The sequence below is a fragment of the Vidua chalybeata genome, chromosome 6 (assembly GCF_026979565.1).
Source record: "Vidua chalybeata isolate OUT-0048 chromosome 6, bVidCha1 merged haplotype, whole genome shotgun sequence".
In the NCBI taxonomy this organism is placed as follows: domain Eukaryota; kingdom Metazoa; phylum Chordata; class Aves; order Passeriformes; family Viduidae; genus Vidua; species Vidua chalybeata.
Window position 1 is genome coordinate 38,214,080 of NC_071535.1, and position 23,388 is coordinate 38,237,467.

The following is a 23,388-nucleotide window of genomic DNA, read 5'->3' on the forward strand; positions in this document are numbered from 1 at the left end:
GTACACAGAATTGGTGGCATACTGAGTTGCAAAACAAATGTTGGTTGCTTCGAGACTGTAGAAGGCAATACATACAAATGTTAATTCATTATGTCGATACAAATGCTCTCCTCTTTAAAAAGCCTTGGGATGCCCTCAGCCATGTGGTTGTCATGTAACTGCACATGGCCCTTTTCATGTAACAACATATGGCCCTTTTTGTCTTCTTCATTAATACTACAATTAATTTCCAGAATTAAGGAATATTTTGTTTGAGTTTCAGATATGTCTTCCTTTCCTTATGTTTTCATTTAAATAGTTTCATTAGTGTCTGTCTCACTAAGGCCATCTATTATAATGCAGTTCTTCTTGCTTTTGTGACTTCTCATACCTTTGTAGGACTTGCCACAATCAGGCTTTTGTTCCATCATTGGAGAATTTCTTGTTATAGTTGCTAAACAGGAATAAAGCAGTTATTAGCATTTTCAGATACAGAAGGATAACTGACACAATTGAAAGCAAACTGATTGTTTTTTTCCAAACTGAAATGAGTTACTTGACTCCTAACCTCATCCACACTCATCTAGATGATGAAACATAGAGCTTTTGCAGATGGAGGAGCAAATACGGGATCAGTGGTGTCTAGGAAAAGACTTAGTACCTACTGCTACTGGAGAGCAGAAAGCACCACAAACAAGGTCCAGTGCAGAACAGGGATGTCCCAAGCCAGCCCAAGGATGTTGAGGTGGTTGTTTGACAAGCATAGAAGGACACTGGCATGCTGGGTTGACTTCACCTTGGGTCAGCCTAACTATCTTCTTAATTTGAGCTGAGAATTAGCTCTTAATTTGCCTAGATTTAAAAACAAAACCCAGAACTTCTTGGTTGGTTTTTCATTTTAATATGGCTGCTTATGTTGTTGTTCTTATAATGAATGAAACATGTGTGGTTAAAATTGAGTTGCTAGCTCACTTATTTGGGGTTTTTTCATTGTAAGCTCAGGAAGAAAAAAGTATGGATGGAATCTGTTCTGAGCTGTCTGTTCTGGTCTGTGCAGCATGCAGTGTTTACTGCAGACAAAAGAGAAGGAAGTATAGTTAATTCCTGCTGCACCATTTTCTGCAAAACCTGAAAAGAATGGTAGGAGAATTTTGATTTTGTTTCTGTTTTTGTAAAAGCCATTTCATGTTTCCTAGGGTGTTGTTCACAATAAGCCAGATGTCAGCAGAACTCAGACCAGAACTCAACTCTGCTTTTCCTAACACCTTGTGGTGCACTGGAAGCCTGGCAGGAAAATCTGTCATCCATCCTTAACCCATCCTGCTTTGCCACCATTTTCCCTAAACAGCAACCCAACAGAGTCTTGCCCCACGCTGCTCTCGGCTGCGGGCTTTTCAGTCTGCACCGATAATTAGACTTTGAGATAAGCCATCTGCTTGCTGGCCCCCGGTGGTCTGTGGGCTTGGCACTGAGCTGCCGAGGCCAGTGACAGGTCTGCCGCAGGAGAGGCCCGGCGGTGACACAGCAGCTGCTCGCCGCGATACCGAGCGCTCTCGCAGTTGAGCACCTACGTGCCGGGGCTTCCAAACACCGCTGGCCGGGAGCAGCGCGGCGCGCCCGCAGCGGCGGAGCGAGCGCTAATGAAGGGAAGTCGGGCTGGGAGGGCAGAGGCCTGAATTCCGTAACGAATTCATTATTTCATCACGCTTTTGAGCATCCAGGCAGGGATGGGAAGGCATGTTTTGCCCAAGTTAATTCTGGCTGATTATAAATGGAGGAGAGCAGGGAAAAACCTGGCTCTTAGATGTTATTTGCTCTGTATTTTTGGCAGTCTTATCCCCTTTATTCAGATCAGCACTACATGAAGCTGCAATGGGATAGATAGCTCAAATTAACACCTTTTAAGTTGTAAGAGGTTTAGAGGTACTAGGCATCAGTTTCAGGTTTTGTACTGTGAATTAAAGACCTTCCTTCGTTTAGAGTCACTTCCAGTTCTTCCTTTTGTTTCTCCTCTTGCCTATTAGAAGGATTTGGTTAGAAATCCCGTCTCTGTTGCAGACTTCTTTCTGCTATGACTCTGATGTTGGAATGCAAAACCATTATCATTATTATCATTATCAACATTATTATTCCTCCAGTCTAGTCCCATTCTTACTGGTGAACAAAGAACCTGTCTTCCTCTTCTTCTTTTTCCTGTTGTGCAGTGAACATCTTGTGTGAACAGAGAGGGATAAATGTTGGCTTCTTTGCAAAAGTGAGCAGCAGCTTAGCTCAAATCAGCCTCTTTCCGCCCGGCTAGATTAACAGCAGGATAGCTGCAATTTTTGTTTTATTTGACAGGAAACTCTGCATTTGTAAGGGTAATCCCATGAATTCCAGCTCTGTGGGTCGGCTGGCTTCAAGGGCATCCCAGAGGGTGTAATGGCCTCATTCTGGATGTAGGAAAAAATGGAAGTCTTTCTATTAACTTAATGGTCAGAAGTTTAAATCCTAATATTTGGAGGCTAATTTCATATACTTTTCTAGTGATGGGGTGAAATTGTCAACAACTGCAAAGAGAGGACTAGGTGCCCACCTCTGCCTTCAGAAAAAGGAAACAGAAGTGTTGATATGTTAATTACTTGGAACATACTTCTGATTCTGCAGTGATGGAAACTGAAAAGCCCTGTGTTCAAAGCAGATGCAGCAGTGACTGCCATATGCAGTGTGGGGGCAGATTGGTATGAGCAAGTGCCAAACCATCGATTTAATTACAGCTGGGGTCTGATATCCCAAGCAGCAGTTTGCCTTTCTGCCTTCCTTGGTGGATGAGATGGTAGTGGTAGTAAGAGAGGAGAAGGACTCAGGAATAAGCAAAGGATAACTGGGCAAAAAAAAAAAAAAAAAAAAAAAAAAAACAAACGAAGGACTATCAGTGGAAACCATATCAGATTAACAAACTTTAATTACATTTAATTTCAATCCTTAACATTTATCTAAAATGTGATTGAGGGAAGGTTTATTAGGATTCTGTGTCCCTATAGCCCTTCTTTGAAAGAACACTGAACAAGATGATTGCTTGTGTCTCTAATTAGAAGTTTTTCCCCTCTTGATCACCTAAAGTCAAATTCATTTACTCAGCTTGAAACAAGGATTTAATTTGATTTTTTTTTTTTTTTGCATCAAAAGATGTCTCTCAAACATGATACAGAACCACAGCCTGCTAATCAAGACAGAACCCATTACCAGCCCAGTTTTATGAATATTCACATCAGAGGGCAGCACCAACCTCATTAGGAAGGGTGTTGCAATCATTATTAAACTGTTGGAGTCCATTATGATTCCAAGTGCTGTAATGATGACTGATACCCGCTGAGGGCAGCTGAGAATACCAGAGCGTAATGACCTCACCTTTTTTCATAAGCCTATAGGGCTTTTAAAGGCTTTCAGCTAGTGTAGTTTGTATTCTTTTAATCAAGTGCGTGAAAGTGGTCTTAATATCCTTGATTGTCTTGCTCAAGCGATGTGAAGAGAAACACAAGAGCAATTAGGAAATCTGGAGGTTATGTTTAGGTGATATGGTAAGTCAGTAATATGAATTCTTTCAGATTTTAGGTCTCTGTTAATGAGTAGATTCATGTCAGTTGGGTTAAAAGCTCAAAATTGATAAGCTGGATCAAGCCCCTTCTGTTCCTTCCTTGTAGAGTGAGAAGACATACTGCTGCTAAACCTGAGTTTGATCATTTGGGCAGCAGAACTGCTGTAGTTAATGGACCATCAGCACTGTCAGCACAAGCCCTTTCTCCATTCCTCTTTTGCTTCTCTGCTCTGAGGATAACATCCACTTCAGGTTAACTGTTGCTACAAACAAATTGCTACCCCTGTCTTGCCTTCTTCAGATCCCTGCTTTAATCAGGCAGAGTGAAAGAAGGTTAGCCTGATTTTCTGACTCACAATCCTAATCCTGCCTTAGTTATATTTACATGAATTAATTTTGTGCAAATTAGCACAGCATTGGTGGATTTTTTTTTTTGACATGTACAATAACCTGGAGGATGTGAGTAGCTGTTCGTATACTTTCTGAGCTCAGAAAGAAGTTTCTGATCCCAACTTCCATGTAATTAGGAAGTAGCTGTACCTAACCAGAGAAATTTGTATTATTCTTGCAGTGTCAAGTGGCTGAGCTGTCTACTGCTTTTTTTGAATCCTCAAGACAATTTGCCATCTTCTTATAATTATACTCCTCTGTTCTTTTTGCATCCTAGAGATCACCTTTCAACCCAGTAAGAAGCTCCCTCTGGAGTCCTTTGGATTCTCTCTTTGCTCAGCCCTGAAGGGTGCTGAATAAGTTGTGAAGGTTGCATGTGCCAACTGTTCCTCCTGCACGCTGGGACTGGAACCTTGATTTCTCTCACAGTGCCTCCTTTTTAATGTCTTTTTAATTGACATTTCTTGCTACAATCTTCTTTTTATAAACTTGCAAGAGACTGTTAATGCAACTGGTGAGGCTGATTGTAAATTACTCTGTGATAATTATGCTATAAAAGGGGAGACATTATGGGAAACCAGTTGTAAATTTCATGCAGGACAGTTACGTGCCACCAAAGAGCATCATCTCTTTCTTTATGCTTCTTCCAACTTGGCTTCCACACTAAACTGTGAGAGATCTCTTTGACTTGAGAGCTCTCCCTTCCTCAGCTCTCCATACTATGAAATGCCAGTGAATGTGTCCTAGTTGCATGTTAGAGCAGTTCATGGCAAAAGTAACATTGGTCTTTGTAGGATACAAGAGGCAGGAACTTCAACCAGCTCCAGTATTAGTTAAATCTGGTGAAGGGAGTGGAAATTAGGGCTCTTGTAATAAGCAGGGAAGAATCTGCATTTAATCAATGATATTGCCGGGTGAATTAATTAGAAGATAAATAGTACCTAGGTGGGTTTGTGGAAAAGAATGTCTAGCATTTCAACAAGGGAAGCTGCAGTGGGCATCTTACTAAGATTGGGACATATCTCCTTTACAGTGATTTGGCAGAAATGCCATGTTGTGAAGCAGCCTGTGTCTGGCAGATGAGAGCATCTCCTAATTAGACAGTTTGCACAACACTTGTTGGCAGGAGAATATATCTTATTTAGAATCTTTGGGGATGTTCCTCAAGTAAACCTTTCCAAGATGAGTATTTAGATTAAGCCTTTAATGTTTCTGTCCTGTTCTGATTCACCCCAGTTTCAAAATTTTATTGCTGGTCTCATCTACCATTTATCCAATAATGTTCAGCAAAGATGGTCTCTGATCTGAAGTAAACATGGACCTTATGAGAGGCAAATTTTAGGCAAACCATTGTTGGATGGCAAAATTATTGTAACCACTTTCTAGGTCAACTTCATATTTTGCTGAATAATGCAAGGTCACCTTCTTATGTTGACATGTTCCTTCATTATATGGCAATAAGCATAAATGCAAAAACTACAATTCAGGCCTTCCATGTCTTTTGGAATCATTGTAATTTTGTATTTACAAAACAAGTGTAGAAATCTCATCAGTGGTATGAGAAACAACTTTTTCTTTAAATGGGGAATTTCCCTTGCCCTGGATTACATTTCATGTGTCCTTTTAAACAATTTTATTTCAAATAAGTCTATCTTAATTAATCCCCCGAGAGCCTCTGAGAGGTTCCTTGCTGCACCAGTTTTTGCTCATTAGTGTGTTTTATGATTAATAAAGGTATATAAATACCAAGTTGTTTTTTTTAAAGGGCTTCACCTCCATTATTTCACAATAGGTTTGCCATTCCTGCAGATATTTGCTGATGTTAGTTAACAATGCCTGTTCCTAATGATCATCTTGCCCTGCAAAATAACTTGTGATACGTTGCATGGAACTGAATGAGAAGCAATAGATGGGCTCCAGTAGCTATATCCAGTGCATTGAAGGAAAGCAGAGTTTGCTTATTCTCAGGAGACACTAAAGATTCTGGCTTCCCACCTGCACTGACTTTTGATAGTATTTCAGTACCTGACTCTCTTTATTTTCCTTTAAAAATGTCTCCTTTTGGGATTTGTGCAATCCTGAAATTGCTAGAGAAATTTTGTCCTTATACCTCTCTGAAACTTGAATTACTGACTTTTTTTTTTAATCACTTGACTACAACTTTAGTACAGCTGCCATTTATAGCAGCTCATTTTGTTTGGTCCTTGATAGACCCACATAAATCCCTAGCCAGAAAAGTGATGAAAGGTAGATTAAATGTACCCACCTTCTGAGATATAATTGTATGCAAGACAAATGACAGGAGAATCTTTGAAAGCAGATAGAATTAAAGCACTGACACAATAAGTATAAAGCCTGAAACAGTTTTGTTAGCATCTCTTCAGTATCCATCACAGTTGGTCTTTCTTGCATTTTGTCCAGTTTTCTCTTTGTTAGGCATCAGAGGATGACTAATATACTGCTATTCAGAAAAATGAGGCTTTTATTGGCAGTAGTCATCTTATGCAGCAGTAATGCTATTTTTAAGTTATAATATGCATTTTTCACATAAATCTGTGCTGATTTCACTGTGCCTTTTTGACTGTTTTCTACAAAAAAGCAAAGCAACCTTATTCTTCCTCTGATAGTTGGTTTTAAGTTATTGTTGGTCCACTGTCATATAACTGGGTGTTTTCAGGAGCACTAGCATCTGTTTCTCCTATTGGTTTTAGTGGGCTCTGTTCCGTGTGTATGAGGAGTTGGTTCATTTTTGGTGTCCAAATATACAGCTTGGAGTTCAGCTTTTGGCATCTAGCTTTGGCAGCTGTTAAGATATCCTGAAACTTAGAGCGAGAAGTTCGACCCCAGTTAAACAGACGTTTAGCCAGGAATTTTCAAGGGGCTTGTTATTTCCAAAAACTGCAGAAGTATGACTCTGCCTGTCCCTTTCAACTGGTGGCAAGGATTATGTGACAGTTGGAGGTTGGGACTGTGTGTACCTGAAACACTCAGAAAAACAATCCAGTGCCTTGCCCATCTCCTGTTTTCCATACCAAAAAGTGAATCTTCCTTAGGATTGCACAAGCTAGAGGTGTTCTGAAAGTAGACTGTAGAAATTGGCTGTTTTCCTTTTTTTCTTTCTAAGAAGAGACCAGCCCATTTATAAACCTGGTTGAGTAGGAGGAGAAAGGTTTGTCATATCTTACCAGGTTTATGTGCTCTTCAAATCATATGTCAATGGACAATTGCTTTTGGACAGATTCTGGCTTTTTGGTGATGCTTTAGGTAGAAACACGTGCACATTTTTACACATGTTCATTTCAATGTAGTTACAGTGCAGTTGCTGGAAAATCTGTTTCTGACATGTTCTTTCTGATAAACCTCTTAATAGTCATTGTCTTCAGGGATAGGACACATTTCCCACGTATAATTAGCCTGTCTCATTTCAGACTTCACAAGGAAAGCTAAATGAGTGCTTTTCCATCATATTGAAGTTGTCTTTTTGCTTCCAACCCACAATCCAATTTCATATTTCAGGCTTCCTCTGTGGTCAAAATTCTGTTCTGAAATAATAGAAAGGAAGTGCATAGCAAATCAGGAGTAAGTTCACTTCATAGTGTCTTATGTTTAAATGCACAGCAGAATATGTTGTTTGAGTACTTGTGCTTTCATGTTTAACATCTGTGTTACCCATAACAGCCACTGAATACTTTACCATAGTGAAGTTTGTGGTGCAGAGGAAACCTCAGCCAGCTGGAACTGAGGTAGATTGTTACCTGGGAGAACGGCACTCATTTTTGCTTCCCTGTGATACGTATCTTTACATGTGTCTATTTGACATAAATGATATGACCTCACATATACAGGATCTACAGTTATCTCAGTATTCCCAGTATAATAACCTGCTTTCAGTCACTTAATTTTGATTTTCTTATTAGCCTAGGCATTAAATTCTTGGGCTTGCTTTCGCCCAAAGGTAAATACATTTGAGAAATTTTAAGGGGGCTTCTCTGAGCACAAGAGGGGTGAATAAAATATCTGAAGACAGTGGGTAGGATTTTTCAGAGCTGTGTTATATCAGTAGAATTGCACAAGTAAGAAGCTGAAATTTATCATGCAAGTGTTTCCATGTGACAAGAAGTGATTTTGCATCTTCCAATGAAAACTGGCTTGGTGCTTACAGTATGACTCCTTGAAGACCTTTTACCTGATTTATTGTATGACTTTGGTAAGAAAAGGTGTCCAGCTCAGAAAAAAACATGAAGACAAATACTCCTGATTTGTAGTCCTTATAATTCAATAGAAGACAAGCCCTCTGGATCTTGGTGTTATATATGGAGTTTTCTTTCTAGCATTCCTTTCTACCATCTGAGCATGCAGTGTGAAAAAAAAGCCTGAGAATATTGTCCTTCACATATTTTTATGCTCAAAATTCAGGTAATAGCAGCATTTGTACTGCATGCACAGCCTTGTTGCTTTTTCTTTATGTGAATATTTTTGTGCATACTATAATCTAAATGCCTTGTCACATAGTGCTTCCCAGACATGTGCATTTTTGTGCAATCCATAGATCCCTTGGATAGTACCTTTTACATTCCTCCAATCTTGTCTGTTTTCTGCTCCTCTCACTATTGCTATGGTTTGGAATATTTATATTTTTTTACCTTTATCATCAAATTCATTATATGGAGAATTCATTATATGCATTTTGTGGCATGTAGAGAGTAGTAATGAAGTTCATGTGATTGTTCAGAGGAGCAAGTATTTGTCCAAGTGGTTACAGCTCTGTAAGGTTGGGGCTAGAGATCATAAGCTTGGGTTTTACACATCTTTTTCAAATAACAGCCTTGCCTGCATTAGGTAATTTCCAGAATTACAAAGGCCACAAAAAGGCACTTTTATTAGAAAAAAAATGTTGCCAGAACACGTGCATTTGCCTCTAATCTTGGAAAGTGCCTACATATCTGGATATCTGGAACAAAAGTTCATTCTTATATGTTTTACTAAAGTTCATTCTTATATGTTTAACAACTATTGTAGGGATGTTACAGGTTTTAAAACTTAGCAGTTACAATTTTCTTTTGCTGCCAGGGCATGCACAATTGGACTTAGGGTATTAAGATGACTTTTTTTTTCTATAGGCCATATGGAAAATAGTGCCAATAAAATACCACAGAAGTCTTTAAAATAGCCTAAAATAGAGCAGCATGGTGGATGGGATTTAAAAAAAAAGTATTTTTATTCTGTTTAAGATAACTGGAATGATTTGTTTGCCACCTCTTTAAATCTTTTCATCACACCATGCTCCCTTGTATTTGTTTCACTCAAAACTGTTAGAAATTCCTGGCTGGAATGCAAGCACTGGATAGTGAAGAGAGATTATGGGTGATGAATGGATTTAGAGCAACTCAGCTGAGAAGGACTTGGGGTCACTGGTAGATGAAAAAATTACATATGTACTGGCAACATGCTTGCAGCCCAGGAAGTCAGTCAAATCCCAGTCTGCCTAAAAAAACATGGTCAGCAGGTCAAGGGAGGTGGTTCTCTCTCTCAGTTCTGCTCTCATGAGTGTTGCATCCCGTTCGAGTCCTCAGAAGAGGAAGGATGGACCTGTTGGAACAAGTCCAGAGGATGGCCACAAAGATTGATCACAGGGCTGGAGCACCTCTGCTGTGAAGACATCCAATATCATGAATCAGATTGGCAATCAGGGCTGCTCTTACATTAACTGAAGTAAGCAAGTGTTAAGGGTGACAAATTGGATTAAAATGCAGAATTTTTACGTGCAGCTGATAACCTTACTGGTGGCCTTGTACTTCATGAAAATAACAGGGGAAACCTAATTATCATTCAGCATAGAAATTTGTATGGGGAGAGAGGGGCTAGTAGCTGGGGTTTTTAATTTTTTTTGTTTTTTTTTTTAATATACCAGGAGGTGTGTCTACCAATTGCCAATCTGTTTCTAGTGGATTTCCCAGAAACCCAGTGTGTTACATCAAAGACAACTGGAGGGGCAGCTGGGAAAGATTGTCTGCCTGGTAATGCTGGCTTTTTATGACATTTAGCTACAGCAGAAAACAGATCACAGATGTGAGAGAAAACAGCCTAATGAGAGTATTCAGAGGTGTTGAAATAAAGATAATATTGTCTAGGTGGTGACATAAAAGACAACGTTGTGTCTGGAATGGTAATGAGGATGTTTCTACCTTTTAGTCTCCTGACAGACTTTGAAGTAAAAAGAAGAAATACGGGCAAAAGGGAAGAGTCGGTGGTGGCCAGAATATACAGGGTTGGAGAAATCATAAAATACAGAAGGAGTTACCAGAAAGTGCTGGAAATGCACCCATCCTACACTTTGCCCTAACTTGTAAAAATTAAATGGTAAAACTGGCTGATAGTTAGCTCTAAATGGGTGTAGTCTAAATAAAGAGCCTAAAGAAAGAGTCTACGGAAAGCCTTTTATTGTTAGCCCCATCATAGCTCTCCCAGGGCTGTTGCAGTGGGTCCATGAGCACCATCACACTCTTTGGTGTTTGTGGCTGTTTGCAGGCACTGCCCCACCAGGTCCTGCTGCCTGCTGAGAATTCAGCCAGAAACAGGGCAGGTTTTGTCCTCCCATGAGATTTTGCCCATCTGATTTCTTCTGCTTTGAAGCTCCTGCATGACTTAGTTTACTATCTTGCAGTGCTTCCTTGCAGCTGTCTTTTGAACATTCCTTTCTGGATGTTAAGTTTTGTAAAAGCTGTAGTTGACTCATAGCCCATGATTGCGTGGAAGCTGTGTTAAATCCCCTCTTTTGGTTAGCAGAATGAAACCTGATAGCTTGCCCTAGAAATTGAAAGAAAATAGGCAGAAGGGAAAGGAGAGTTAATGGATTAACTCCACTGAGCAGCTGTGATAAAGGTTCCATGTTTCGTTCTGCTGCTGTTTCAACAAAGAGAGGTTTTTCTTTAAGTGTCTGCTTTAACCTGTGTGGATGGATCTCTGCTAGCTGGTGACCCAGGAGAGCAAAGAACTTTCATCTGCACCAAAAGGGACTGCACAGGTCCTTTTTCTTCCCTTGCAAACTGATTTTAAAAATACAGTTCCATGTTATTTAGTGAGAATAATGAAATGCCAGAGGTGAGAGGCTAAAAAGACAGAGGTAAACAACAGAGGGAAAATGTTTTCTGGTTAGCCTAATGGAGAACATGGTTAGAAATGATGTTGCATGTGGCAGGGACCACAGGGGGAGGTGCCTATGCTGCCAGTGAGAGAAGTATCAATTCACTGACTAAATTTTAGTTATTCTTTAAAAATAAAATGTACAGTTATCACTGGGTTTCTGAAAGCACATAATGCTTCTGTGTATTTTGTAGGAGCAATGTGATTGATTGATTAAGCAGTGGTCTAATTTCCATATTATTCTGAATGATTCTAAAAAAAATACTAGGGTTTATTTACTGCCTTGCAGGTGGCAAAGGTCTGCACATTTTCTTTAGATAAGCCTGTTTCATATCAAGAAGATGCTGATCATTGGCATTTAACATCTGTGTCCAATAGAGAGCACACAGTTCTCTGGGGGAGCTTAGATTTGGGAATGAGGCAGGGACCTAAAATTGGTTGTGCTCCACTGAGACATCCATATTTACTGATGTCTGAGAGATGCTTAAAGGGCTTGCCTGATAAATTATTCTACTGTCTTGCTTGACTTTGTGGCTGAACATTGGAAATATTGCATTTTGCCATTAAATGAAAAATGCAGGGACAAGAAGGTGTCTGTCTCCCTGGTCTGTCTGTGTGATGGCTTTGCTGGCACCATCCATCTTGCAAAGCTGTGCACTTTTTAGTGACCTAAGAGATAAACTCTGTGTCACGCAGTGTACCCTGCTTCTGTTCAGCTGTTAAAACGATCGTTAAAAGAGCTCTGACCTTTCAGTTTCTTTCCTTATGTGGTTTCTGGTGTGGTCTAACAACAGTAGAGTAACAGCCATAGTTGGTAGTTCCCCAAATAATTTTCTTCTGTTCATTGAGAAACGCTGTTCCCCAGCCAAGAAATTCACAACACAGTTTTTAATAGATTTTACATACAATTTTGTTTTTCATAAAAAAGCAACTTCTCTTTGCTTGGGATTTGACACATTCAGATTCATGGCATATGTAATCTTTTGTATTTTTCTTTTGTTTTTACTTCTGAAATTTTAAATCTGTAATTTGATTCTTTTGTAGTTTATAAACTTGATTTTTTTTTTCTTCTGAGAACCTTTTTATTTTACTCATGTAATTTTAATCTTTTCAAGTCAAAGGGCAGTTCAGGTAGGTGCTCTCTCTTTGCATTTAGACAGTATTTGAAGTGCAAGTCTGCAATTTATTAGAGAACTGAGATGTGACACCTGAGCTGCTTGGCTCTGCAAGTAATACTGATTACCTGGACACTCAGATGGTTGAACTATCTTGTCTCCCTTAAGTGAGTGTGCCAGTGAGGGTGTCCAGGGTCATCTTGCACTTATGATTTCTCTTCTGAATCAGGGAGGGAGTCCTGGAGGGGTGTCCTTATATTTATTGGTGGTCAATTAACTGCAAGTTTTTGAGTTTCAGTAACTGTTTCTTTGGAGGAATGCACATCGGTTAAAGAGCTACATTATCATCCAGAACAAGTGGGCTACACAGCTAAACAGGTCATCCAGTAAGGGATGGTCATAGGAACATTCTGAACATGACAAGTGCCACCTGAAGCATGGACTAAACAAGCTGTACATTGAAAAATTGAGGGTTTAGCCTCACACATGTACAGTGGTGATCTTCAGTGCTGTGGATGATTCTTTATCTGTACATTGCCAGATTTTCCAAACCATGACTTGGGTAAGTTGGGACCTCCAGTTTTTCTTGTGCCATGACTTGTTGCTCTATACTTGTTAAGCAGAATATAAAAGCTCAGAATATTAGAGTACAGGTATGGAGAAATTAAATAAGACATTTATACTCTTATCACATCATAACTCCCAGTGTCTGTAGTGCACGCTTTGAGATAGACTTATGACAAGAATAAATTCTGCACTTCAGCTGGCTGATGATGCACTCCTTGATCCTTAAGTGAGAGTGAAGGCTTGAGGCTAAAGATGTTAGTTCTGTAATAGTAGTTAACATATATATCCACACCTAAATGAATTGCAGTTAGGCATTTGAGACCTTCACTTGTGGTCTGTGGACAGGACAAAGTCTTATCATGAAAAGAAATGAGATTCAGGAATTTCAGACCCCAGACATGGATGAGAATGAAATTTGTTTGTAGCCTTTGAACCAAAGTTCTGAGGTTGCCATAATAATGAGATGCTGCAGTTGCAGATCTTATATAAAAATGCACGCCATTTATATTTTTGTTCTTAATGATCACACACTCAAGCTTTTTTTTTTTTTTTCATACTCCAGATGAGATTCTCTTCTCATCATGCATCTCTGGGAGCTTAAGCTTTATACAGAATGCTAATATTGCAGGCTTTGTGACAAAACCCAAAATACTGACGGTGCTATGAGAAGAGGGCTAAGTTGCTTCAGATTATAAACATAATGAATTTTCAAGACCTGTGATGACTTTCAAGAATCTTTTGTTGTTCTGTTTTTTTGAAGAAGGTGTATGAAAATCACCTGAGAGCAAACAGCATGTAGAATGGCCGAGGAGGGAGTTTTTCATTACTGTTGTATATATCATTTAGCACAGCCTTGAGTTCTGTCAGACTTAAATGGCAAGCTTACTGTTAATTGCAAAGTTTAAAGTGTTCTTTAATCTTTCCCTTATTTTGCTCACTCATAAATAGCATTATGGTTTTCACTGATCAGTTCCAGGGTTCCCACCTGTGCTATCAAATTGTCCTCGATAGGTGGGAGAATCCATCTTGCTAAGGGTTCAAGAGATCTGTCTCAGGAAACAAGGCCCATAAAATACAGTTCAGGAGCAGGTCTGTTTGCAGTGAGGAGCCTGAACATACATTTGGTGACTGCCTGGATGTCAGAGCTGAGGAAAGAAATGAAAATAAAGAAAAGAAATACCAAGTACTAGTAAGTACTTGCCAATGCACTGAGTAAAAGAAAGAAAATCATAAAAGGAGGCACTTTTTATTTTTATTAAGTAGTCTTCTTAAACAAGGATTAGTTCTTACTTTTTGAAATATGCCTAAGGTATTTTCACTTTCTAACTAAATAGAAAGGAATGTTTTGTGAGAAGCTCTTGGATTCAACATTTCTTCCACTACAGCTTTCATGCTAATGAACTGCAGAGATCCCAGAAGCAGTTTTCTATATGACTGTGACAGGTTTGTTAGTAGAGGACATGGTTGAGGTGGATTTATAAAGGGATTTTGTCTGTTTGGAGCTTGTGAGAGATTTTGAGTTTCAAACTCATTTCACTTAATAAATCCCAGAAGAGATAAAAGTTTGGCAAACGAGGGAAATCTCCCTTTTTAAATAATCTGACTTGGTCCCTCACAATCTAATATAGGTGAAAGATAGGTAATATTAATCTTTTCAGTCCTGGAATTACAATCTGGTTGGCTAGCTTTGATGAGAAAGCTTTGGTCAGAAAGTGGGTCTAGAGCTCAGTCTGCATGTAGTCCTATTAATGTTTGACTGGATTCCAGTCGAAATATTCAGATTGGTAAACTAGAAATTGAAATTTCCATTGCTAATATGCTGAACTGACCAGTTTTTTTTATTATATTGTTTAGCAGCATGTTGCACTGTTGACCAAGTCCATATCAAACTGGAATGAATGCTCACAAAATATGCTATGTCAGCCCCTTCTCAGAAGCCACTGGAATTTCATGATGCCTGTATGACTTTGAACTGATACTCTTCCACACAGACACTCACAAGAGTATAATACCTTTGTTGTTGTACTAAAACATTCTCATAGTATTTTTGCTTCATGATTTTTTGCTTCATGTTGTCTGTATTAGAAATGCATTTTCTGTATTGTGACGTAGGACTGCAACTGTTGTCTTTTTCATGGGATCGGTGTAGGTTACTGGTTTTGGAGCTGTTTTGCAAATGCAATTTTTGGGAATTTTGGTTTATTTTTTGTTAATACGGAATACCAAAAGGCAAAGGTAGCTTTTCAGTAATTGATAATTCTCCTAACTTTTAAGGGCATAGGAAAGATGGTGAGGACAGTTACTCTGCTGGTCTGATTGATGTTATACCTTCAGCCATGGTGGTTCAGTTCCCTGCTACCCATCACCATGCTTCCTTGAAGGCAGGAGAATCAAATAAATATGTGTATTCCAGACTTGCCACCATTGGGGCAGAATGTCAGCCTTGGACTGCTGATCTAACACCTGATTTAATTCAATTCTGGGCATGCCTATCAATTCTCATCAAAGGTTGTCTACTCTGCCTTTGTATGAGGAACCACTATCAGCAGCATAAAAGCTTGTTTAAAAAAGATGATGATAAAAAAATGAGATTCCCCTGCTGATGCATCTGTAGCAGGGTCACATGTACGGTAAGGCACAGAGGAGCTGAAGAGATCTTCTCAACCTTGTGAAAGATGCAGCAGTGTTAATTTAGGCTGTTGTTATATAAGATGTACCACTCTGTGCAAGCAGATGCAGGTAGAGTCACTGCTCAAAATAGCTACTGGTAAAATGCTCATCATTTTTTCATGTGTCAATTATATTTGTGAATAGCCTTAACTTCCCTTATCTGTGTGACCTGGCCCATATTCCAATGTCTCAGCTTGAAGGGCCATTTAAGGCCCTTGCATTTGAAGAGTCCCAGGATATGGAAGAGTTGTTCCAGCCATTAATCTTTCTGCCAAGTCAGCAGCTGTCCAGCTCCCTCATGTCCAGCTCCCTCAGCCCCTTTGTGCTGCCCACCTGTGTAGGGGCAGCACAGGGGGAGGACAATGGGAGCCGAGGGGAAAGAGGACAAGAAAACAAGTCCTGGCTGGAAACTGCAGAGGAAGGTGTGATACTTTTGATGGAGCAAAATAATACTTTCCACAAAAATAGTCACTAAATTAGGTGGACGTTTTATTAGGTGCTTGTCAGGTAAAGAGCCTGTGGGGCCATACGTCTCCGGAACACTGTTTGAACTCTGCAAAAGGTTGAACATGGCACAGTTAGACTCGCTTGCTGATTTTAGACTTTCTTTATGTTGATAGAGCCTATTTTTTCCTAATCTTGATGATTCTGTGGAAGATGATTAATCTCATTTATGTATATAGCCAACCTCTACTTTGATTAATTGTACTTTGAGGAGAGGGGTTGAGGTTTGGGGAGGCCTCATCCAAACTGACTGATTCCCTGGTTCTGTGGTTCCATACTTCAGGCTGCCAGTTCAGCTCCAGCCATGTCTCTCTTTGCAGTCAGCAGCTTTGTCAGCAGTGTTGACTTGCTTGTGCTATCTGGGGGCACCAGCTGGAGTAATTTGGAAATGCTGACTGTGAAGTAAGTCACGAGGTGTTTTCTTAGCATGAATTTAGTTTTCAGGGCAGTGACCATTTACAAAATGATGTCAATTTGTCTGTCATGCAAAAGTTCTCCTTTGCCTGAGACTTCATAAGCTTTATGATGATTATTTCTGGGTTTGGAAGTTACAGTCATAACAGTTCTTCAGGCCAACTAGCTTTGCTCTTGCATAAATTTTGTGGTGCTTTTTGTTTGCTGGTTTGCAAGAAAATTTCTGTAATGTAAAATGTAAGGCTTCCATGTTGGGATGCAATATAATTGTTCTCAAAAGTGCAGATTATAGTGTGGGAAAGCAGCCAATTCCTGATTGAAAGTAATTTCATACTACTGTGTGTAGGCTTGACTCAATTTACATAAGGTCACTGTTCTATCTGTCGATGCTTGTCACAAACTCAGGAGATTATATAGTCTGTATGAAACAGAACAGGTTTTATTTGTTGTTGTTGCTGGGTTTGGGACTTCTGCATTTTTTTCTGTGGCTTTGTTTTAAGTAAACACATCCTACTGATGCCAAACAGGGTTTAGAGCGTCTTCTTATTAAGGACGGCTATATTGCCGTGTGTTCTCAGCTTTATGTTCAATACACTGACAACTGTGAAGCAGATTCCTTGTTTTCAGGCAATGAAGCTCAGCTTTGGGCTCTACTGGAATCATCCTGGTTAGGTGTACCATGTGGTATATAATTACATGTATACAGTTGTGTATGCACATAACTGTTTGTAACCAGAGCAGTGCTCATATGAAGAAAGATTCGCTGACAGAACTGCTTTCAGAAGAAGCTTGAAGAGTTTCTGCTTCCTGTGATAAAGCAATTTCTAAATTTCGCTGGGTATTTTAGCTGTGATTTGACTCTTGATAATGTTTTCAGTCAACTTTGCCTCTGACAGGAGTAATTTTCCCCCCAACCATTCGTTCTCTAGTCCATCTCTTTTGTTAGTGTATAAGTTTGTGCAACTTTATGGTAAATCAAATTGAGGAGCTGACATGGGATTTTTGGTCAGGAGCAAGGGTGAGCCTAAGGGTAATAAGAAGAGGCTGGGGTAGGGAGGAAGGACTGCTTTCAGCAGCAATGTCAGCTTATGGCAGCTTTGCCTATTGCCTATTAGTGATACTGCAGCCAGAGGCACTGGGATTTTTCAGAAAGGAAGCATCAGTCATTTCCTGAAACTGACTTTTGCAAACCACTATAGACAAGATGTGGTGTGTGTTGGATAAAAAAATCTATCCAAATCGAAGAAACCAGTTTCCCCCTTGATAATACTCTGGATGGATTAAGTATGTGTTTGACCTTTTAAATTGCCCTGCGCGCATTTGCCTTCAATGTGCGTGTGCGCCACGAGATTATAAACTTAGCTTGTTTCGGGCTCCTTAGTCCTGCTCTGAATCATGTCAACTGTGGGCATGACACAGCTGTAATTCCATTCTGGGGCTGAACAATATCAAGTCTTTTGTTCACGGAGAGCCTCCAGATTCACTAGCCATCTGCCAGGTAACCAGTCTGGGTGGAACTGAGGGCCCATGTTCTGGCGGTTGCTTTTTAGGAGGATAATGATTCTGTTCAAAGGGTAGAATGTACATAAGATGACAGAGAGAGACCTTTTTCCACTTTTATTGTAAAGATGCTGGATTGCAGCTGGAAGCAAGTGATAAGGAACATAGCAGAGCTGGAAATAAGCACTGACAGTCTTGCCTTCTTTCAAGTGTGTTGTGCCCTCTTGGGACATCAGGGAGCTTTCTGGTTTATAAAGGCCAGTAAATGGCTGATTAGTGAGCAGAAAGGAGCTGTAAATCCTTCCAAAAACATACTTTGCATTTTTATTATGTAAAAAGTCCCCTTGAAAGATGTATGATCAAATGTGTTTGTATTTCCTATCAACTAAGCTAATTGATATGACTCACTGTACAGAAAAGCTTCTTTCTTGCATTTCATTGCTTTATCTTAATCTAGATAAGCTAGAAAAACATATCCTTCTTGTAAACTGGCAGTGACCTTCAGGGCCAATAAATTACGTAAGATTTTAAGCAGAAACAACCATGTTGTTTCATTGTTCTCTGCCCTTTTTCCACAGGTAGTCTACATGCCCTCTAATGCTGCCCACCAGTAGAGCATGCACAGTTTGCTTGTTCATTGCTTTTAAACTGAGGAAAGCCTTAGGAAACCAAATTAACCTAATTCGTTGTGAGATGTCAATACAGTCATGAATGTGATCGCCAAAAACAGGGAATATAGCAAAAAATGGTAGCAGCCACAGATGTCCTCTAGTTTCTTCACAATCCCTATTCATGCTGTCAACTTTGTTTGAGATGAGGAAATAAGGTGGACTGGAATTCCAGTACTACCAGGGAAGCCTGAAGCAAAATCTATGGATGAGTGTCCCTGACTGACTTGAGGTGCTGACCTGCCCGTACTGTTCTTCACTGTGAACAGTTTTTAAAATCTTTCCTATTTTCAAGTGAAATAATGGAAGCAGCTAGAGAGCCATCGGAATCCAAGCTTTTGTTGTATGGTTGCTCTAACAAAATGTGTATTTTCATTAATCAAATATAAATGCAATTAATTTTATTGAATTACTTAATTAGAGTGGAGAGAATTCTGTGGAGAAAATACATGGAACTAATGAACTTGATGCTATTTAAGCATCTGGAACTGAGGTAATCTTTAATTTCAGTGCACATAAGTAATTTGGGTTCAATTAATTCTCTGTTTTCTAGACTGTACCTTTAAAATTCTTAGCACCTGGTTAAAAGGAAAATAGTTCACTGCCTTATCTTTCTTTTTCTTTGTCTGCTTTAGTTGAATTTGAGAGGGTGAGGGTTGCTCCAGTGGCAAGTGATTAGCTTGTCACTGTGCTTTTTTTATCATTACTTGCCTGTCATTTTCAATCCTCTTCTCTAATTCTTTCCTATATAACATCTTATATGCATTTCTTCTATCATCTGGGCATCTTCTGCCTTTCCTTTTCTCTACTTACTGATTTTTTAGCTTTCCTTTCTAGTATGCTTATTACTAGCCTGTGCTGTCTGGAGTCATAAGTATGCATGTTGCTTAGTTTTCCATGGCTTAGAGAGTTGGCTAGCACCTTGTTAAATAGTCTGTGACTATTTCTCACAGATGGACTATGTGCTAACTATGAGAAGGTATCTCTGTGCCCAGCTGTGCAGTCACCAGTGTCACCATGTCTCCTTTGCTTTGCATTAACTGCATAGTTCTATCTCCTTTCCATGAATTCCTTGACTGACAGACTATAAAATGTCTTTCCCTTTTCTCTGTTTTTTTCATCTCCTATCTGGGTGTGTTGGGATACAGGAGAGATTCAATGTGAGATAGGGTTGTGGTAGTGCTTGGATGCTGTAATTACCTGTGTAAATCTGAGCTACTCTTTCAGCTGAATTGCTGCATTCAAGTGTTGTTTTCTGCTGTGCCAAAAAGCTGCATATTTGGGCCTGCTTTTCTTTCCCCTTCCTTTTTCAATCCATGGCACAACAGGTAGGATAGCCCATTTGCTTTATGTTTTCAAGGCAGGTGTATGTGCAATCAACTCCTCAAGACAAGATGCTGGGTTCCACATTGCTTTGAAGCAATCCTGATTTTCAGTTTCCATTCAGTATATACAACATTCACTTTAGTTTCAGTGTAGTGAAAAGCAGCAGGGCTGTGCAGCTAGTAACACTGTTATGTTCCCTTACCAACTGCTACTCTCCAAAAGAAAGGAAAAGGGAAAGGAGGCACGGCGAGGCGAGCCATGGATTTTCCCAGCAATCAAATGATACTGTTTAAATGTGTTTAATACACTCTTAAGGAAAGGATCTGATGGTAGTACTGGGTTTGGCGATTTTAATCCAGTAATCCCTAGGGCAGATGAATCTTCACTTGCTTTTTTTGGCAGAATGCTTCATATGTATGACTCAGGGAGAAAAGAAGTGGCTGGGACTTTGGATTGCTCAGTGAGACAGCTAGGAAAAGTACGATTGCAAATCCATGCTGGTTTGTTCATGGTTTGGTTTCTTTTCTCTCAGCCTGAAAACAGAAGTTACTTCCAATTTTTTTATCAGTGTAAAACCAGAGGAACTAACCTCAAACTTTGTTTCCTCCTTCTCTCTCTCCCTTTTTTTTTTTTTTTTTGTGTTTTGTTTTCATATGCCACAGCCTTTTATTTCTTGCTCTTACAGTAGCTAGCTGTACTTCTACAATGCTACTTCTAGTGCACACAGCCAGTGACTGGGACTGAAAGAAGAAAAACCAAGGTTTTGCAAAATAAAACACCACACTGCCAATGTCAGCAGATTTGTAGTCTGCCCTGTTCCTCCCCTTCCTACTCTTCCTGACCCAGTATTGTGACTTCCTTCAAAGTCTGTCTTTGATTAAGTCATCATCTGTAGTGTTAATCAGCTGTGAATGCTCAGAGACACCTGGAAGGAGTGGCAGGTCTGTTGACTGAAGTGCTGGCTGCTGTGTTTGGAGGTAGCCTGGATAGGATAACTTCTGCTGAAAGGCAGCATGGATCTGTAGCTCATCCCTGGATATGAGTGTCAATACACCTGCTCATTATCCAGATACCATTGCAATGGAAAATGTGACTTGAAGATGGAGGAGAGAGCTTTGTGTGAGAGCACAGTCTGTGCTGCTGGCATGGTAAGTTGGTCCTGCTTGCCAGCTCATCACCACGTTGTTGTGAGGTGCATCCACACTGCACATTTATTGTGTCAATGGTGATGACATTAATTCTGTTCCTTTGATGAGCAGATTATAAAAATCACTGGAAAGAGAATAAGAAAATGTAAAATGTTATTTGGAAGGTAAAGGAGAGGTCCACAGCTGTGTAGTTTGACAGGTCTTCACTGGGTCCTGTAGGTTACTTAACACTTTTACTGTCTGTGTTGAGGCTGACTAGAACTTAAGGAAACTCCTTTACTGAAAAGAGTTGATCTAGCATTTCAATGTGGTTGGTGCCATGTGATACTTTTTTTTCAGTCCCAGGAAATTCCCAAACAATATAAGACACTAGAGGATCATTTATTTCACTGAATTTTCACTAGGCTAAGATTATAAGAACTCCTGAAGTTGGTCTTTGAGACAGTGGAAAACCTAATTTTTCTTACTACAGCTAAGATATCTCCCCCTTTTCCTTCCTTCTGCTAAGGTTTGGAAGAAAAGGCTGTGGTACAGTGAGGAGTGTTACACTCAGAAAGTTTATTCTTAAAATATGTTGGCTCTATATGTTTAAGACCTTACAGAAGGCTTTGCTAAATCTTCTCTGTGTGTTTTGCATACCTTCCCTGCAGAGCAAGAGCACCTTGGTGCTACAACCATAGATAATGGGCCTCGAGTGTGCATATTATCTCTGAAAATTTGTTCTGTCAAACTGGCATGGTTGGAGGTGTTTGGTCTGAGGTTGTTTAATAAATGTAAGACTGAAAATAAGACTTAGACTGGCTCTGGGTGCAACCAGATTGTCTGAGAGTCAGACTGTATGTTCAGGATAAGATGTTTGAACTATGTTTGTCTAATAATAATTTTTATAGAATGTGCAGCTAAGGGGAAAATCAGAGCATGAGTGCCAGACATGAGAGAAGCAGGGTGGTTCAGGTGGTGTCTCATCTGTTTTTTCTGATGACTGAGAAGGAATAGTTTCAGAGATAAATCCACTCAGTTGTTCTCTAAACATTTTAAAGTTTCTTTCAGGCACTTGCTGTCAGGGAGAGCTTGTGACACGAAATCACAATGACAGTGCCTTGCAAGGTTTTGTTTAGTACTAATAAAGAAATGTAATGTATCAGAATTCCTGAAATACTACAGCATTGTCTCTATACTAGATGTGCATAGATGTCCGTTTGTAAGAAGAAATAAACAAAGGAGCTAATTTTTTTGCATCCTCCAACTTCTTCATATTTGCTTGAAGTACTTAACATGGGAAGAGGGAATGAAACAGTTTGATCCCGTGTCTGTTCTGATTTTGGCCTTTTTGCTGACACAGCTAAGAGGAGGGTAGTTATGAATTGTTGCTGACACTGCATAAATTGTAAGTCAAAGACACACTATGAAGAGATGGTGCTATGATGTCCTCATATGTATTGAAGAGGTGGTTCTGCTGTACATTCTCATTTAGTGTGCTGCTTGCATTTCATGTAGGAATCTAATCTTCTGCAGTCAATCCTTTATCTTAAAGATTGTAGGGCACAGTGAAAGCAGAAAAAATGGCCAGTGAACAGAGCACAGGACTGATAGTCAAGTGAAATAAACCCATTTTCAGCTCTGCTACTGATGCTTTGTAAATTTTGGCACATCACTTAATTTTTGTACCTCAGTTTCAATACCTTTAAATGCCGTGAGTCCCTAGAAATAACTTTGGTATAAAAATGCTCAGTACTTTCTCACAAGGGAGCCTCCGTGTCACCACTGTATGAGACCCAGTTTTTAGATGACTGCTGCACAGCTGTATGAGAGCCCCTGCATTAGCAGAAACTAAATTTATCAGCTGCTGAGAGCTCCTTTGAAGGTCATCCTGTCCTGAATATTTACGGGATTCTGTTACATTTTTTTTTTGTCTGTCAGGAAATCTCCTGACTCCTTTTGCTCTGTAAACAGCACTTTGAAAACGGGAAGGGTTTTTTTTTCAAAAGTGCTCTGCTCCCTGTGCTGCCTCCCTGGTCTACCTCTCCACCTACCTCAGGCTCCTCTTTCTTTCTCTCACTCTGAGTCTCAGTGCTTCTGGTATTGCTGGCTGCATCTTGCACAGCCTTCTCTCCATCCCTTCTAACTCTTATTAAATGCAGTTTTCTCTCTGCTGTTAAGTAGTCTATTGATTCACTTTGGAGTTTATTAGGTTATCGCTGTCTGGGTTTTGAATTTTTTAAGTGCTTTTTCAGACGTGTACGTGTGCACATATGAAAATAAATCAATGAGCAGGGACAATGCACAATTATTTACACAGCTACAGCCACCACTCTAATGTAATATTATCATTTAAATGCTTGCTGAGTATTCAGTCAGTGAAGGTCTGTACTGCATGCTCCACAGTG

The 23,388-nt window shown here is 39.7% G+C and overlaps 1 protein-coding gene across 10 annotated transcripts in view; it reads left to right on the forward strand.

The window, feature by feature from the left end:
• The window catches only part of LOC128789976 (transmembrane protein 263-like), a 200,804-nt gene that overhangs the window by 84,503 nt on the left and 92,913 nt on the right, over nt 1-23,388 (forward strand). The window lies entirely within an intron of this gene.